Genomic DNA, 17,577 nt, shown 5'->3' with positions numbered 1-17,577 from the left:
TTGTCAGATTAGTAGTTGAGAGGCAAGATTTGCAGGTCCATATATGTGAAGGGTATGCCAGCGTGCACGGACGTACGCTCACTCTCACGAGCGGTGACATAAGCTGAGTTTTCCATTGAAAACAATAGGGACCCGTCTGTGCAAGCTGGCGTACGCTCAGATCTCCGCAAGAAGTCGGTGGGAAGACGGACGAAAGACGTCCGTAAACGGCGCCGTACGCTCAGTTGTACGCCAGTTGTCGGAGTGCAAGGGCTGGGCCGTCCGCGTACGTTGCCGTACGCTCATTTGTACGCCACTCCCCTTCTACGGTATTTCTGCCCGTACGTAAGCGGCTGATTTGTGGGTGGACCTAACCCTAACGGCCGCGTACGGCTAGCGTGCGGTAATGGCGAACGTACGCACGTTTGGCCGCTCCGATCAGAATAACCTCCATTGTACCCATGTTTAACTACTTACCTTCCCTGAGTCCTGCAGCTCAGAGCCGGATTAACAATGGGCCTGATGGAGCTATAGCTCCAGGCCCACTCTCCAAATAGGCCTGTTTTGTAGCTGAGGGTCAGGGCTTTCCAACGAGATCAGCCCCGCATTGCTAGCCCCCCGGGAACTGGAGATACCGCCAGGCAAACCTGGAACGTTTTCCCCATAGGATAACATGGGACCCGCTAATTCCGACCTCCACCCGGTTCCAACGGCTGCCAGTTCCCCCTACAGCATCACAGAAACTTGAGGTTGATCTCAGTCGAACCCAAATCGCTGGGCCTTCAATCTGATACCTGGTCCATATGGGTTCATTGGTTCTAGAGATATTGCAGGTAAAACTTTTTTTTTTCATTTCTGAAATGTAATTTCATGGTGGTTCATGATGTTTGAGGGCAGATTTCTCTGGAACCAAACGGCCCAGTTTCACGGGACCAAAATCATTTGAAGGCTACATGTAAATGGGTCAGTTGGTTCCAAAGATATAGCTGGTTGTTTAAAGGGGGGCGGGGGTGGTTTTCTCTCCCCCTCACACCAGAAAATGCAGGGACTAGGCTGGTGTAAAAGGGGCCAGTCCGAGAATGTCCCTGCATGATCCTGGGACCATATTCGCTGCATTTTCTGGTATGAAAGGGGTATTATTTCAAATAGCCGGGACCTGCAGTGCTCTGAATACAGCCAGGCAGCCCCCTGCTCTCTGCCTGGCTGTTAATGGCTGTCATTTCTGCCCGGCGGCGACTGTCCCCCCTTGGCAATGAACATGTAATCCCACATGGCAATGAGCATGGAACCCCTGGCAATGAACATGGAAGTAAGCAACATTTATGTAGCATCATTTTTAATAGGCATTATGGTGTTTGGCATAATACGTAACGGAGATTAGGGTGTGAGGCTTAACATGTAATGAGCATTATGGTGTCAATTTTTAATGTGCGCCTTTGGCGCGCAATGCCCCTATTTATGAAGCATATTGTGCATTATTACTCAATCTGTTTGGTATAGTGCAGGCATGTCCAAACTATGGCCCTCCAGCTGTGAAACTACAAGTCCCATCATGCATTGCCACAGTTTTGCAATTAGGGAATGCTAAAACTTAGGTTACCACATAAAAGGTGCTGACATACTGTCTACCAAGTTTCGGTTTTCAGTATTTTTTTATGACTGGAGTGCCGCCTCACCCCGCAAGTATCTTAGGACATCGGCGTCCTGCGGGTGCACCTTTGGAGTGCACCCGCCAATATATCTCCCTGCATTTTTCTTATGCCAGCCCCCTGCATTTTCCAGGTATATATAATTAGTTGAAAGTATTTACACAAATAGAGAAACACCCATGAGCAGACCACCCAAACAGAACACTGGTTACGTCCCCCACATTATTAGATGCTGGCCGCAACCCCTATTATTGCGTATAATAGGCCCTTGATAATTTTCAGCTCCAGGCCCATTTAGACCTTAATCTGACTCTGCTGCAGCTGTGGCACAAATCATCAGCAAAATGGCTGCAGCGCATGCACAGTAGTGAACTAATACTGAGATGCCCCCTCTCCCCAGCACCAATTTGTTTGCACATAGTCAGCTAAAAATCTGTAACAGGCTCGGGCCTCAGCTCCATTGCCATTTACCACCCTGACAACGGCGGCACTGACATCAATCACAGCCTCAGCAAAGGAGTCAGCTGCAGCTCTCACAGGGGGCCAGATGTACTAAGCTTAAAAATCAGCTTCTACCTGCCATGTCACAGACTGTGTTTGAAAAATGTCAGACAGGAGCTGATTGGTTGTTTATCAGTCTCTATTTTATCACTTTTGAAGCTTAGTACATCTCACCCAGGATCTCCTCTTCCTGGCATCTCTGCCACAGTGATGCCGGCAATCCCAGCAGGCACTGCTGCTCTCACATTTCCGAGGGAGATCTCACAAGACTTTGCTCCTACTTACACCAGCGGCACCAGTCAGTGCCTCCATCCCAGCACAATCTGCTGTTTCTGTGCCCCCACCCCAGGACCCAGTGCTCCAGGCTGTAGCCTAATCAGGCTATTAGTTAATCAGGGCCTGCAGGCACCATATTTCTGGAGATCTGCGCAAATGCAGTAGACTCTGGCCCAATGCACTGTAGAAAGGAGGAGGGCTGCAAGGGGTCTGCACACAGGCCCTCTCCTCATGTCACAATCCAGGTAATAAGACATATAGTCTTCCCTCTGAAGTGTCTCTCCAGAGGTTACCTGACGCTGCAGCAATCCCTGCCTGTCATGCAGCCTGCCAGCTCCAGTCTCCTGTGGCTTCCATGTCACCACCATTATCAGAGACCATTAGCATGTGCTGTACAAACACTGTTTCCCTCCTTCCTTGGACATGGGAGCAGCCATCTCCATTCCAGACACTTGTTATTCACAGCCAATCCCGAGCATCCTCCTGTCCTGCTAATTGCCCATCCAATCACTGCACACCGGCTGCTATAAGTATACTAGGTTGAGACCTGAGAAGTTCAATGATGTCTGCAGTCTAGCTGCTACCTGTGCATTTGCTCACAAGACTCTGGTTAATTGCATCCTGCTGCAAAGTCGGTGCTCCATCATCGATACTCCTCACCATCAATGATTCCATCATTGATATTTCAAACCATCAGTGCTTCACCTTCATGACCCAGCTTCCCTGGCAGCTGCCTGGTCCACAGTAGTCAGTATTACAGTACTGCTAACATCTCATCAAGTCTTCATTACTGTATAGAGTCCTGGACTTAATCAGTGTTCCTACACTGCACCAGTTATTGCCCAGTATATATATTGCTCTGGGCTTCATCTGCACCTATTCTCTAACAGCTATGCATATATATATATATATATATATATATATATATATATATATATATATATATATATATATAAATAAAGGAAAGGAAGTTTCAGAGTGCGCCAATTTAATTTACATATACAACAAATCTGTTGATCAACAATATAGAAGTCCAAATGGTATTTGTAAAAAGATTTATTTGGAAGTCTTCCAAAATGATGAGGCCCAACGCGTTTCGTCAATAGCTTGACTTCATCAGGGGCATTGGAAGTAGAGCAGTACAAAACAATTTCACACTATGAATTTTTCATTGTTTAATTTTTAGAAAAACAGCAGAAATTTGCTTGCGGGAGATGATACTGGAAGAGGCTTATGCTGGTATCGCTGGGGATCAGCAGAAGCAGTAGAACAAGGTGTAGTAGCAGTCCACTGATATCAAAAGTTTTTTAGGGGAATGGATGAATGACCCCAATATTTAACAACAGAATAGAATCAATTAGAGCAGTGCAAAACCGGAAGTGAACTCCTGAGATCCAAACACTGAAGTGGTAAAATGGTCAGCGAATGACCTCCTAAAGTTGCACTTTTATATATGTATTTTCTTATATGCATTTTTGTGATTTTTAGATAGCACAGTTGCCTTGGCAACCATACACAGTGAGGACCAGAGTAAGGCTTGGATCCCGGAAGTCCTGACCAGCGGGGAACAGCGCCGCATGACGGGAAAGGTTGTGGATGCTGAGAGGCGGACACCCTGATGACGTCATGGCCAAGGCGACGAGGGGAAGGACGCCGGGAGACAGAGCCCGCGCGGGTAATCACAGGTGAAACGGACGCCAGGTAATGTAAAGGTGTTGGGGGCGGGTTCTTAGATGTGTGTATAAATTGTATCACTGTGTGAACTAATATATATATATATATATATATATATATATATATATATATATATATATATATACAGTATATATAGCTAAGGGACTTCATCAGGTTCCTACAACATAGTTATAGTAATGCTTATGACTTGCTGTTTGTGTCACTCTGCTATATGCCGTTATCATTTATCAAGTCTTCTATCGTCCATCTTGTTCTGCCGTGCTCTCAATAAAGACTTGTGACTTTTATTGCTGTGGTCACGTCTCAAGCTAACTGTTTCCTGGTATGCACGACAGCCTCATCAAGACACCCAGGTCTCCCTCAAGTCAGCTCCTACGCCTGTGGTTTCTTCTTGCCAGAGCTAGACCACAGGTGTCACACCTGCACAGAGATATATATATATATATATCAATCAGGACAAAAGGCCACTGACTAATATTTTCTTGAAATAGATTTTTGTGTACGTAAAGAAAACAAGTAACTTGCAAAATATCGCTCATGGAAAAGCAGAAGTGAGATCAGTTGTGGTGAGCTTCAGGGCTGCCGGATGTAACTTTCACACCACGTTTATAAAGCAGCTTCTGTTCTCTACAAATGTATTCAATTCATTTTTTATGTTTACCATAGAGGGCATAGGGGGAGGAGTACCAAAGATTCTAAAGACTGCAGACGATGACAAGTGGAGAAGTTGCCCCAGCAACCACAGCTTCTACAGTATATTATAGAATTTACATACTAAATGGGCGTTCCCATGGGCAAATCCCCTGGCCTGCACCCCCATGCCCCCTGCCAGCACAGTTGTGTGCGAGCGCCCGGCAAATAATCTATTCGCTGTGGCCGCTCGCACACAACAGCTGCACATGCGCATAACTGACTATGCACAGTTGCAAAACATTGCCCCCCCTGCACGAATACGCAGGGGGCGAGTGAACCAGAATAAGGCCCATGATCTGTTGGGATTCTGGCATCAGCGTTTCCAGTGATGTTGGGATTCTGGCAATGGTGCTGTAGCCGCTGGGCAGGGTTTCCACTCTGGCAACTGGAATGTTAATACAGCACATGTCATTGGTACTGCTTCCTGCTTCGCCTCAGCACAATACAATGGTGCTCAAACGTTTATGAACCCTTCAGAATTTTTTATATTTATGCTGCTATTTGGACAAGAACCACCTCAGTTTTAGCAGAATCAAATCAAACAAATGAGACACATTTTTTAGGCATGCTCATTTATTTTTATTGAGGAAAATAATCCAATATCACGGGTGAGATTTAATAGGATGAGAGATTCGGGAAAGTGAGAGATTTGGTAAGAAATCTCCAGTTTTTTTAAAGCGGTAATCATTTACATTTCAAAATCAAACTAGTTTTGCAGTGTAAATGATTGCCGCTTAAAAAAAACTGGAGATTTCTTACCAAATCTCTCACTTTCTGAATCTCTCATCCTGTTAAATATCACCCTACATATCTGTGAGTGGTAAAAGTACGGGAACCATTGCGTTCAGTGAACCTGATTCTGATCAGTTCCCTATGTTGTGAAATTGGCGACCGATGTTTACATCCTGTACATGTGCATAATTGCTAAACACATGTGCAGGTCCTCACTGCAGGCGCCCTCAAATACTTGCATAGTCTCCGTGGAGCACGCAGCGGGGGGTGTGTGTGTGTGCAGGAGGCAGGTAGGGGTTGTTCCAATGAAAACGCTGTGTGTATTCAGGAAAGCGCTGGGCGTCCCCATGCAAACCGGGGTGGCTACCAGCCTTCCGTGGGCGGGCAGCTGACATCAGCGGATGGAGCAGGGCGCCACTAATCTAAGGCACCAGGGAGTGATTTAGATTAGCGAGCGCTTCAGAAATCATTTGATAGTCGGCAAACATTGAATGACTTCGGGCACCCATGCATGGCTGTGAATAGATGTATACTGCAGGGAAAATCGGGGAATAGCGCGGGCAGGCGTTTGGCCACCTGGCGGGCGGTGCTACAGGGATAGCAAAGCAGCGAAGTAACGCTGCTTTGTGAGACAACCAGAATGAGGGCCAGTATGTGGTATTACCCCGTAATGCAGAATTAACTACATCTAAATGTTCCCGGAAATTGTTGATTATTCCTGAACATCAGCTTGGGGGAATTTGAGCATAATTCTTTACTCATTTTGTGAGTCATCTGCCCGTTTCATCAGAATTGGTTATGCTGCAACATTTATGATAAAATGAGTGTTCTGCTTAGTGTAAATGGATGTCTGAAGTAAATACATCAGGCTCTGTTGCAGAGCGGTAGCGTGTATATAGATATGTCATATCTTTTGAGTTTTTCATTCTTTATACTTGGTCGAGGAATTAGAGCTGCAATAACTGACAGAAAAGCATGTTCTGTATATTATGTGTGTGTGTTGGGTATTTAAATGATAGCCCATCATAGTTAGCCACACACCCCTGACGAAGTCCACCAGAGTGGGTTTGTGGACCCTTACAAGGGAGAGTAGCCCCTGTCAGTCGGATCCCCCCCCTGTCGGAGCACAAGAAGTGAAACAGAAGGACAGAAAACAACTCAATTCATTCTCACAACATACTACTCCTGGCTGCTTAATCTGGCTATTCAACCATAATATCATCATTTGTTCATCTGCAAACAACTTTTACCATCACTGTTAATGTTTGTATTTGCAATGTCAGTTTTGAAAATGCCCAGCTGTACCTCTAATGACCTCACCTCTCCTGCACTTCCATTGATAGTAGGTGTCCCCAAACATTTTATTCTTGGTCCTCTTCTTCTCTATCTCTAGATATCCTCTCTGGGTGAACTCATTTGCTCACTCGACTTCCACTATCACATCTATGCTGATAACACTGAAATCTACCGCTCCAGAGGAGGAACTAACAAGTTGTGGGCCCAGGTGCAAATATATGCTTCTGGGCACCCCCCCCCCCACTCAAAATAGGAGCAGTGTGCGCCAAAGGTGGTCACCAAAAATTTAGGGCATAGCTTTGCGTGCTGCGTTAAGATGACTTTAGATGAAGTGTTGAAATTTGCAGCTTTGACCCCCATTGTCACACACTGCAGTACCCATTACACACTGTAAAGCCAATTACACATTATGCTGCATACTGTAATGCCCATTACACATTATGCTGCACACCACAATTGCTGTACACATAATGTTGCACATCGTAATGCCCATTACATATTGCTGCACATCATATTGCCCATTCCATATTGTTGCACACCATAATGCCTATTACACATTGCCGTATACCGTATTGTCCATTACACATTATGCCACACACCATAATGCCCATTACATATTGTTGCACACCGTAATGCCTATTACACATTGCCGCACAGCGTAATGCCAATTACACATTGCCGCACACCATATTGCCCATTACATATTATGTCGCACACCATAATGTTCATTACATATTGCTGCACTCCATAATGCCCATTACATATTATGTCGCACACCATAATGTTCATTACATATTGCTGCACTCCATAATGCCCATTACATATTATGCAGTGGAGGGCAACCAAATGCCTTGCTCTGGGTGCCGGAAACCCTAGTTTCGGCCCTGATAAAACCCAACCATCTCTCATCCAAACCTGTTTTTGATCACTTCTACCCCTTCCATTTAGAATGTAAGCTCTCATGAGCAGGGACCTCTCTCCTCATGTGCCTTTCTTAGAATATATAAACCTCTGTCACCCTGATGATTACTTCAGTCTCCTGTCCCCTGATGCAACTATCCGTATTAACCATGTACTTGTCCTAAACTGTCTTGTGCTGTAACTCATAATGGGCGAGATTCTCTATTACAGAAATGCAGTAAAAACCCCGTTATCTGGGTTTTTACAGCATTTCTGTATTCTCTAACCTTCCTCCGCAGTGTCACCGCTGCAGAGGGAATCGCCAGCAAAAGCTGGCGGTTCCCTGCAGAAGCCTATGGGCTTCTTACCGCAGCGGTGTGTGAGGGATCCATCACGGATCCCTCCCAGCATGCCCTGTGGCCGGCGCGTCAGTCTGCGCATGTGCAGATGGACTCCCGGGTCATAGACCCGGAAGTCCAGCAACGGCGCCGCATCGCAAGGGACAGCTCTTACCGCAAGAGCTGTCCCTTGCGTTAATGACCGCATATTTTAGAGAATATGCGGTCATTAGAAATGCGGTGGCCGGCGAAGAGGGCTGCGGATTTTAGAGAATCCCGCCCTATGTGTTTTTGCTCATAACTATTCTCTGTAAAGCGCTGCGGAATATGTGTGCGCTATATAAGAAACTGGTAATAATAATAATAATAATAATAATAGAAATAATAATAATCTGGAGTGTCAAGGTTAGCCATCACTGACCTAGTGACTATCGACCTAGATATTGTCGACTTGTCGACCTGTGGACCAGATACCACAATTCAGACGGCCAGTGTATAGGTCTATGCCCAGCGTTTATGGACAGCGATGATAGCGTTCATCGCTGCAGGGAAAGCCGCTCAGTGCATACACACTGAGCTGTTTTCCCCCTGCCCGGCGCCGATGGAGGGGGGGAGGATGGCGTTGTATAGTGGAGCACTATGCAAAGCCGCTAATCTGCTGGCATAACCAGCAGATGAACGGCTTTCCTGGTGATGATGCAGGAGCGCGCAGAAGCGCTCACCGCTCATCGCTGGGCCATACACACTGGTCGGCTTTGAGCTGAAAGCTGCTCAAACCTGCTGTTTTGAGCGACTTTCAGCTCAAAGTCACCAGAGGCGGGCTGGGCCGGGGGGCAGGGTGCCATGTGCCCCCCGGGCCGCTTTATCAATTAGCGCTGCGGGGCAGTAAGGGCCGCCTGGTGGTCCAGTGAGTAGCCCTCCGCCTCCTACTGTCAGCCGTGCTGGCCGCGGCTCTTAGAAAATGGCTGCTGTCCTCCTGCACTGAGGACATGTATAAACAGTGCAGGAGGCAGCAACAAACAGGGCTGTGGGCTGGGCTGTGGGCTGAATGTAGGCGGGACGAGGGAGGCCAGAGTAAACACGAGGAATGAATCCTGCCTCTGACCATCATGGATGGCACCATGCTTCCGGCGGCCGGCCTGCGCGTATGTACTTCTCCATACTAGTGCTGCAGGCCTGCAGCCTCGTTGTTCTCATCCGGCGGCGGCGAGATCAGCCTCACTACCGCAAGTACTACAGCATTAGTATCTTTACAGGGGGGAGAATGGGACTGAGGAGTCAGGACACCACAGGCTTCCGGAGAAGTCCTGTTATTATGCAAGGGGTGCAGCCTTCAGTGTCCTGATGTTATGCAGGGGGAGCAGCCTGCGGTGTCCTCCCGTTTTTATGCATTGGGAGCAGCCTGTGGTGTCCTGATGGTATGTAGGGGGAGCAGCCTGTGGTGTCCTTCTGTTTTTCTGAATTTGGAGCAGCCTGTGATGTACTCCTGTTGCAATGCAAGAGGAGCAGCCATTGGTGTCCTCCTGTTATGCAGGGGAGCAGCGTATGCATTATGTGTACTGGGCATTACGGCGTGTGGCATTATAATTTATGGGCATTATGTTGTTGGAATTACAGTATGTGTACTGGGCATTATTGGGGTGTGGCATTATATTTAATTGGCATTGCGGTGTTGGCATTATGTGTAATGGGCATTACGTGTGTGGCATATTTAATTGGCATTACGGTGTGGCATTATGTTCATTGGGCATTACGGTGTGTGGCATTATATTTAATTACCATTACAGTGTGGCATTATGTTTAATGGGTATTATGGTGTGTGGCATTATGTTTAATGGGCATTACGATGTTGGCATTATGTGTAATGGCCATTATAGTGTGTGACATTATATTTAATTGGTATTACGGTGTGTGACATTATGTGTAATGGGCATTACGGTGTTAGCATTATGTGTAATGCGCATTACGGTGTTGACATTATGTGTAATGGGCATTACGGTGTTGGCATTATGTGTAATGGGCATTACGGTGTTGGCATTATGTTTGGGCATTACAGTGATGGCTTTATGTGTAATGGGCATTACGGTGTGTGTCATGTGTCATGGGCATTACGGTGTGTGGCATGTGTCATGGGCATTACGGTGTTGGCATTATGTGTTATGGGCATTACGGTGTTGGCATTATGTTTGATGGGCATTACAGTGATGGCTTTATTTGTAATTGGCATTACGGTGTGTGACATTATGTGTAATGGGCATTACGGTGTTGGCATTATGTTTGCGCATTACAGTGATGGCTTTATGTGTAATGGGCATTACGGTGTGTGGCATGTGTCATTGGCATTATGTGTAATGAGCATTACGGTGTTGGCATTATGTTTGATGGGCATTACAGTGATGGCTTTATTTGTAATGGGCATTACGGTGTGTGACATTATGTGTAATGGGCATTACGGTGTTGGCATTATGTTTGCGCATTACAGTGATGGCTTTATGTGTAATGGGCATTACGGTGTGTGGCATGTGTCATTGGCATTATGTGTAATGAGCATTACGGTGTTGGCATTATGTTTGATGGGCATTACAGTGATGGCTTTATTTGTAATGGGCATTACGGTGTGTGACATTATGTGTAATGGGCATTATGGTGTTGGTATTATGTGTAATGGGCATTACGGTGTGTGGCATTATGTGTAATGGGCATTATAGTGTAAATTTTTGCAGCGCGCCTCCGGCGCGCACTGTCCCCGTTTCTAGTGTATGTGTGTAGTGGAGATGGATTGTTAAATCCTTGCTGCATACTAGAGGGGAGAGGGTAGGGTGGTGAAATGATGGCGATGGTGATGGGCCACTTGCTTGTGTTGCCCCCCAGGCTGAGAGTTGCCAGCCAGCCCCTGAAAGTCACCCAGTGTGTATGGGCCTTATAAGACAATTATTACATGCAATTTGTAAACATTTATAAAATATGATATAAAGAACTAACCAGCAAGGTATTACACAACAGTTATGCAGCTGTTATATTCAGTAAGATACGTGATAACTTCCTGATTATAAAGTGAATAGAGATATGCAGTTAGCTATTAGCTTGTTAAAATTGCTGTCTACGTACATAGAATTTGACGGCAGATAAGAACCACTTGGCCCATCTAGTCTGCCCCTTTTTTAAACATGGGGAGGGCAGGGTTTTGGGAACCGCACAAGGTTATGCCCACCTAGTGTGAAGTGGGTCAAGTGAGACCCCTTTCACCTCTCGTGGGGTTCGGCCAGAGTAGCCTGATACCAACTATTATAGACGTTTTGTCTCTGGAAGGGTAGAGGGTCTTTGTGTGTTGGTGGTGCTCCCTGAGTCCGATATAAATGCAAGATTAGGGAGAGGGGAAAGTGGACTCTTTTTGTGGGGCACTCTTGTATCTGATTCTGTTATAAAACTTATCTTTGAATTTTATTTATTTAAGATAGAGTGCACATACACTGTCAAAAAAATTAAAAGTTAAGTTTTTATAACAGAATCAGATACAAGAGTGCCCCACAAAAAGAGTCCACTTTCCCCTCTCCCTAATCTTGCCTTTTTTTAAACATGTTACCTCAAACCATATTTGATGCTTATATGTAAGGATATCAATATACCTATCCCAAGCATGTTTAAATTGCTCTACTGTATTTGCCTATACCACCTCTGATGGGAGGCTATTCCGCTTATCCACTACTCTTTCTGTGAAGTAATTTTTCCTCATATTTACCCTGAATCTTCCTCCCTCTAGTGTCAGTGCATGTCCTCATGTTCTGTTGCTCATCTTCCTGTGAGGAATGTCTCCCACTTGTACCTTGTTAAAACCCTTGACATATTTGAAAGTTTCTATCATGCCCCCCCTTTCCCTTCTCTGCTGTAAATTATACATATTAAGATCTTTATTTATTTATTTATTAACAGTTTCTAATATAGTGCACACATATTCCGCAGCCCTTTACAGAGAATACTTGAACATTCACATCAGTCCCTGCCCCAGTGGAGCTTACAATCTATATTCCCTACCACATGTACACGCGCACACAGACATTCTAGGGTTAATTTTGTTGGAAGCCAATTAACCTATCTATATATTTTTGGATTGTGGGAGGAAACCGGAGTACCCGGAGTAAACCCACGCAAGCACGGGGAGAATATATAAACTCTGCACAGTTAGAGCCATGGTGGGAATCGAACCCATGACCTCAGCGCTGTGAGGCAGTAATGCTAACCATTACATCTTTTAGTCTTTCCTGGTACGTTTTGTGATGTAGGCCATGCACCATTTTAGTTGCCCTTCTTTGTACAGTCTCTAATATATTTATATCCTTCTGGAGATATGGCCTCCAGAACTGAACACAGTACTCCAGATGAGGTCGTACCAATGACCTAAACAGTGGCACTATTACTTCTTTCTTTCTATTGCTGATTGCAACCAAGCATCTGACTTGCCTTCTTCATTGCTTTGTTACATTGACTATCTGCTTTTAAGTCCCCTGAAATAGTGACACCTAGATCCCTCTCTTCCTCAGTAGTTTCCATTATAGTGCCATTTATACTATATTGAGTCTTTGGATTTCTGAGACCCAAGTGCATGATTTAGCATTTTTGGCATTAAACTGTAGTTGCCATGCTCTTGACCATTCCTCTAATCTACCTAGATCCTCAATCATTTGTTTTACCCCTCCTAGTGTGTCTACCCTGTTGGGCTGCAGGAGGGCCGGTTACAGTTAGGCTGTGGGGGTTAGGGTTAGGCTGTGGGAGGGGATATTTAGGGTTAGACTGTGGAAGAGGTAGGAATAAGGGTAGGGGGAAATTCTTACCAGATGCCGTCAGGATTTGTTATCCCACTGATGACTGTCTGTCGGGATTGTGACTGACGGTATTTTGTACCCAACACCACTAGACACCAAGAAAAAAATTGCAAAACTAGAGTCAGCATTGGCAGATTGTTATTTTGACCGGCTTGGAGGTCATGGTCCTCAGACAGGAATCCATCTTTCCTGCCATATGCTTGGACCTCTGCATGAACAAAAATGTATTATGATGAGGAGCAGATATTAATTGAGTACTGTTTGTAACCAGAACTGGATGGAAGTGAGAATAGTTAATGGTGCAAGCAGAGAACACAGTGGTGAATAATATATTATGGTCATAGGTTGTGGTAACTTTCTCTGTATTTTAACTGTGGAATTATTATTGTTATAAGTAATTAGGGAATTTGCTAAAAAAATTTTTTTAGGTACAGTAGCGTCTAAAATTCTTATAAGCACTAGGATAAAAGAAGAGTGATGGAATAATACACACAAATTGAGACTGGATTGCAGCAATAATATTACACAACACTGTACAAAAATATGTAATCAGTCCCAAATCAGTCAGGCCGGTTTTGTCAGAAGCTGGTTTACCTACAAGTATGATTGTGGACATTAGGAAAAAACCCAGAGCACCAGTAGGAAATGGGAAGAACGTACACAGATACGACCCTTGTTAGAATCAAACTCATGACCAGTGTTCTGAAGCAGCAATGAACCAACAAGCTATCCAATGGATAGGCAAAGGCACAGTCACTGGCTGAAATAATGACCAGTAGTGTAAGGGGCAGAGTGAAGCGAGTAGGCATATCCAGTTGTAGCAGCTTCTCCTAGCAAGTTTGTTTAATTTTAGATATGGGCACTCAATCAGTGCACTGGACCAAGAGCAACTGCCAGCAAGAAGAGACAGGCATCTTAAAATGAGGTGGGAGAATGTGTGCTCAAAACACAGTTCTGTCTCCAACAAGTTAAATTATTTATGTACATTTTTTTTTTAATTAGATATTTTTTATTGCGTTTTTCAACAGGTAAAAAAAACATACAAACAAATTCCCGACAGAGACATTATAAACACATATCATATAGGAGTAAACAGTTACTTGAGTATCCAAAGGATAGTATTTGTGCATAGAAAAGTTAGAGAGTACTGACTCCCTTTATCATTTATAAACAAATCGTATTTCCCCGAAGGCACCATCCGGGCAAATATAACAGCAGGGGATATTAGAGTATAGCTACAGGGTGATTATTTTGAGTGATACTACAACTCCATAAGTGAGAGACATATCAAGGAGTAGTCATCGAGAACTCTATCCTAACCCCACTAACTCTAAAAAAAATAAAAAAAACCACCCAGAAAACCCAAGCAAACCTCTCAAATAACCCCCCCACCCTGTACGACCCACCCCCAACTAAGGCGTACCTGGATCCTTTTAACAACCCCTATCCCTGTCCTAGCCTATGCTAATCTAACCCAACTCCCCCCCGTCTATTACAGATAGAGGATAAATAGGAAAAACATGGACTATTATAGCTAGGATAAACCCGACCTTCCCACTAACATGCGGATTTAAAGAACAAGTAGCACTCCAACTAAATAAGAGCAACATAAATATAATAAAATAAGGTAGTTAAATTGTGTAGATAGCCCAGTTACAGGAGAGTAAAGTAGCTTAAAGTATGATGCACAGGACCATAAAATCATCAGGATATAAATTTAGAGATATCATAAGAGCAACAGAATAATGGCCCTAATCCAGGCTGAATTACATCCGACTCAATCATTTCGATACACAGATATAATGCATATAATGTGAACGACTCATAGTGTGAGGCTACATTGCAAAAGATCAACTAGATCAACAGATATATAGAAAGCAAAATATACTTAGGCATTTCGACATCTTTATGAAAATAATAAAAGGGAAGGATATGTTATAGGAGTGAGGAGAATCCAAAATGTTTGTGTGGTAAAAAAAATATTAGTCCGGCCAGTCCTCGAGTCCAGTAAATAAAGGGGGTAAAACAATAGGTGAGTGCTCTCTAAAAAAAAAACCCACCACTGCCTCCCCGGGTCCCAGCACCTTGTCCCTGCCCCCGGCAGCCGGCTTGTCATAAGCCGGCACCGGAGACTTCAATAGAAAAGCCGGAGGGGACGGGGGAGGAGGGAGGGAGCCGGACAGAACTGAAGCTGCCTGAGTTCAGCGATTGAACTCAGCAGCGCTGCCTGGCTCTAAACAGTGGCAATCCCGAGAATTTTTCGGGCTTGCCAGACTGGGCACTGAGGCACAGCCTGGAAAATTCTCGGGATTGACACTGAATGGGGTTAAGACCCACCCCCACTACCAGAAATGCCACAATTTGTTGCTCTAAAAACACACGATTTGCGCCATTTTCGCATTTCTCCTACCCAAAGAGCAACAAATTATGTTATTTGAGCAGCAGACCAGGGGGCCTTGGGGCTAATGCAGGGGTTTGCGTAAATGTGGGAGGCTTACCCACCTTTCTCGGGGCCAGGAGGAGGACCCGATTTTCTGGAGCCAAACTGTGCAATTCCTTATTGGAGTTAAGAAAGCATTATCTAATTGTTTGATTAAATAAGATTTTATGAAATGTATTACTATCATGACCAATAATCCATCTAGTTATACTCTTCTAAGGACCCTTTACACCACAGAAAGACTGGTTATAGCCTTAGGCCAACCTATTAGCTGTTATTGATTCATATTCACAGCCATTGAAAGTGATTAATCAATTATCCCTATAGGATTTTGGTGAGTTCTTAAGAAAATTGAAGAATATGAAATTAATAAAGATTGCCATCTTGTTAGTGCAGTTATGAGTACCTTGTATACCATCATAGAAGCCAAAAATGTCAAGAAGCTGTCACCTATTTTCCTAAACCATTGTGAATTAGATGAGGATACCAAACAATTAATTATAGAAAGTACCCTTTTCATTTAAAAAAAGTTTAGTTGATATTAGGCACAACAAGTTGGGACAGTGATGGGCACCAAGTTCACCCCTAATCATGTGTTTGATGATTCGATTAATGCATCTGTTCGATTATGAATGATGCATGGATACAGATCATTGCGAGCAAAAATAGTAACAGAAATAACAAATGATCTAATCTCAATCCCCTCACCTTTGCCCAAAAAATTCTGTGAACACTTTGTTTGCAAGACGGTCCACATCATGATTAAGATTGTATTGAAATTCGTTGATAGCAGCACCTGAGAGGACAACTAAGCCTGAAAGCTGGTGTTATTTGCCTGATAACCTTTTCCATCTGTTAAGCATCTTGTTCGTCTGGGAATCATCACATTGTTTGCCTTATTCTGGTTTGTGCGGTCGGATCCGAATATGCGGACAGGACCGAGCGTCCTGAGCCCCGCCTTCCGTACGGACCGCTCACTGCGTCCGAATGCTGACCGCACGGAGCACGAGTGGATTTCTCGTGTGTACACCTCCTCCATCTCTGGGAACCTCCCCCATCATTCGATGGTCGCAGACCAACGAATGCAGGACCGAGTGGTCAGGCAGCACCGAGTGCTCCAGACCACTCGGGCATTTCTCCATGCAAAAGCAGGGATATGGGCAGGCAGCTGACATCCGGCAATGTCATATGTCCGCCCCCTACACGTGCGTCACGGCCGCATTACCATACGTACGCCCAGTGTTTTCATGGGAACGCCCATGAAACTCTGAGCGTACACATATGGTAATGAGCCAAAACAGCCCTTCACGCCCCTCTCCTCCCCCTGTTCGGAGTGTAGAAAATTAATGCGGAATTTGGACGTGCCTGCCGTTCGCACATGCGCAGATATGCCTCTGCACATGCGCAAACACCAAACATCGGCGGACCGACCGCACGCAGACAGAACCGCACCAACCAGAATAAGGCCCTGTATTAGGATATTGGACTGACTTCTTTATTATGCCCTTCAAATTATGCCACTGGCTCCCAAACTGTATGCCGTGGCACTCAAGGTGTCTCAGGGCAGTTGCAGGGATAGCCTTGGTGGCTTATGACTAAATCAATTAATTTATGGTCAATATAATGGACAAAACCTGTGTTTGTGGCTTCCCATCATAAATATGTGGACAACCAGAAGCAAATCCTGTCTCTCCTCACATAAGTGAACCTAAGAATGACATGTAACTTAATTTAATATGTCTTTCTGAATTCCATGATAAAACTTTATTTTTGGCCTAGTGGAGCTGTGAAATAAATTCTGAAATTCTAATACCTGTACTGTAATTCAAAAAGGTTTGGCAACCACTGAATTCTGCCATTTGGTAGTGATTTTGTGATACTGTTTTACCTTTATGCAAGATGCTAACTGTTGGAACCTGAAAGAATATTCTTGTAGGAGATTAAGAAACATCTGTTTCCAGTATAAGCTTTTCATTGTATTTAGAAGGAAACTTGGTAATTGGAATATCTGTCACCGGTATATCTAGTATTGAAGAAAGGGAACCAGCACCCTCTATTGGTAAAAGTGTAGTACATATATTGGATGAAAAAATGTAATATTAACTATACTATCTATCTATCTATCTATCTATCTATCTATCTACCAGAGATGCAGCACTTAAGATGAAATGTAAATGAACACCCCACACAGGGCAAGTACAACGTTTCAGTTATATTAACTGTTTTCAACAAACAAACAAACAAACAAACAAGATAAG

The sequence above is a fragment of the Crinia signifera genome, chromosome 3, assembly GCF_055691185.1.
Source record: "Crinia signifera chromosome 3, ASM5569118v1, whole genome shotgun sequence".
Lineage (NCBI taxonomy): Eukaryota > Metazoa > Chordata > Amphibia > Anura > Myobatrachidae > Crinia > Crinia signifera.
This window is presented reverse-complemented; position numbering follows the sequence as displayed.